The 2500-nt window shown below is 50.2% G+C and overlaps 1 protein-coding gene across 1 annotated transcript in view; it reads left to right on the top strand.

Annotated features, from left to right (window-relative positions):
* grid2ipb (glutamate receptor, ionotropic, delta 2 (Grid2) interacting protein, b) overlaps positions 1–2500 on the top strand; it is a 32459-nt gene that overhangs the window by 2188 nt on the left and 27771 nt on the right.

Below are 2500 nucleotides of genomic sequence, written 5' to 3' on the forward strand. Positions count from 1 at the left end.
CTGAAAGCATGTGGAACCACTAAACCAACATAAAGAGCTGTCATGGACGGTCGCAGACGTCCCTCGTCTTCATAGACAAACCTTCTTGCATGTTGTCTTCTGTCCATTAAACCCAGCTCTGTTTCTGCAGAGCTTTCAGTGCCGTCCGTTATCGCTCCCATTCACAAGTCATTTTCAAGTCCAAGTAAAAAGTCAGATCATCTGCAGGGATTTACACAAAACAGGCGTTTCCTGTTGTTATTCTGCAGGATGGATTAAAGGGGTCTTCAGATGCTTTAGGTTTAGGTGGGCCCCATCTGCCACCGGGGTGAATCCACAGTGACGGTCCACTGAGGGACTGACATGGAGAGAAGAGTTTTTAGTGGTTATTGAGGATTGGCAACGTGAAGCGAGTTCCCAGCATGCAGCTGACTGTGATGACGAGCCACAGACAGATCTAGTTGAGTACTACTAACTTACTACTGGTGGCCATGCCAGTAAGTAGTGGCCAGAAGGTTGTTTGAAGGTGTGTGGTTGATAACTTATGTGTCTGAGTGCCAACATGAGCAGCACAGAGTCTGTCCACAGATTGCACTTCTTCCACAAGCAGAGCCAATCAGAGCTTTAATCTCTTACTACCCTGGCTCCGCTCCACTACTACACCGCTCCGGACTCCTGTTCAGGGTATTAATATCCTGTCAAAGGGCTTCCCAGCAGTATGTTAGGGGGGCTGCTAATTAATTATTCAGACACTGAGAACTCCACATTGGTATTTGTCTAATAAAGGGCACTCCTATTTGCCAGAGCACCAATAATAACATTAATACCAGTTCCCACCCATCTCACAACTCTCTTACCTCCTCCATCTCCCTCTATCTGAGGGCTTTGGTGTTACATTTTGGATTTTCTTCTCATTATTGCGCTCGGAGCTTGTGTTGACTGGTTTTCCTTGATGATTGGTAAAGAAGCTTCCTGCAGCACTGAGGTCCCTCCTCATCGTTTCTCCTCTCAGAGAAGCAGCACTGAGGTCCCTCCTCATCGTTTCTCCTCTCAGAGAAGCAGCACTGAGGTCCCTCCTCATCGTTTCTCCTCTCAGAGAAGCAGCACTGAGGTCCCTCCTCATCGTTTCTCCTCCCAGAGAAGCAGCACTGAGGTCCCTCCTCATCGTTTCTCCTCTCAGAGAAGCAGCACTGAGGTCCCTCCTCATCGTTTCTCCTCTCAGAGAAGCAGCACTGAGGTCCCTCCTCATCGTTTCTCCTCTCAGAGAAGCAGCACTGAGGTCCCTCCTCATCGTTTCTCCTCCCAGAGAAGCAGCACTGAGGTCCCTCCTCATCGTTTCTCCTCTCAGAGAAGCAGCACTGAGGTCCCTCCTCATCGTTTCTCCTCCCAGAGAAGCAACACTGAGGTCCCTCCTCATCGTTTCTCCTCTCAGAGAAGCAGCACCGAGGTCCCTCCTCATCGTTTCTCCTCTCAGAGAAGCAGCACCGAGGTCCCTCCTCATCGTTTCTCCTCTCAGAGAAGCAGCACTGAGGTCCCTCCTCATCGTTTCTCCTCCCAGAGAAGCAGCACTGAGGTCCCTCCTCATCGTTTCTCCTCTCAGAGAAGCAGCACTGAGGTCCCTCCTCATCGTTTCTCCTCTCAGAGAAGCAGCACTGAGGTCCCTCCTCATCGTTTCTCCTCTCAGAGAAGCAGCACTGAGGTCCCTCCTCATCGTTTCTCCTCCCAGAGAAGCAGCACTGAGGTCCCTCCTCATCGTTTCTCCTCTCAGAGAAGCAGCACTGAGGTCCCTCCTCATCGTTTCTCCTCTCAGAGAAGCAGCACTGAGGTCCCTCCTCATCGTTTCTCCTCTCAGAGAAGCAGCACTGAGGTCCCTCCTCATCGTTTCTCCTCCCAGAGAAGCAGCACTGAGGTCCCTCCTCATCGTTTCTCCTCTCAGAGAAGCAGCACTGAGGTCCCTCCTCATCGTTTCTCCTCCCAGAGAAGCAACACTGAGGTCCCTCCTCATCGTTTCTCCTCTCAGAGAAGCAGCACCGAGGTCCCTCCTCATCGTTTCTCCTCTCAGAGAAGCAGCACCGAGGTCCCTCCTCATCGTTTCTCCTCTCAGAGAAGCAGCACTGAGGTCCCTCCTCATCGTTTCTCCTCCCAGAGAAGCAGCACTGAGGTCCCTCCTCATCGTTTCTCCTCTCAGAGAAGCAGCACCGAGGTCGGTCTGCTCACTTTGAAATGTGCAACTTCTAGATTACTTTATTGTTGAGGATTATTGTCGGGCTATGGGTGACTGCTAACCATGAATTGTCTGGGGTGAGTACACCTTTCTGTTCTTGTTCAGTTGAATGTATATGTTTACATGTTCACAAGAAGGGTTAATGAAGTGTGATTGGTTGTTGATTTCGGGTCTGCAGGTGTTCTCTGTTTGAAGAGGGAGGTGACTGAATATTATTATCATAATCTGATTCAGAACAAAACAATGGCAGAGTTGAGGGATGCTCTGCTCTGATGTAATCTGTGTGTGTGTGTGTGT

Source organism: Eutrigla gurnardus (assembly GCF_963514095.1).
Source record: "Eutrigla gurnardus genome assembly, chromosome: 22".
Classification (NCBI taxonomy): domain Eukaryota; kingdom Metazoa; phylum Chordata; class Actinopteri; order Perciformes; family Triglidae; genus Eutrigla; species Eutrigla gurnardus.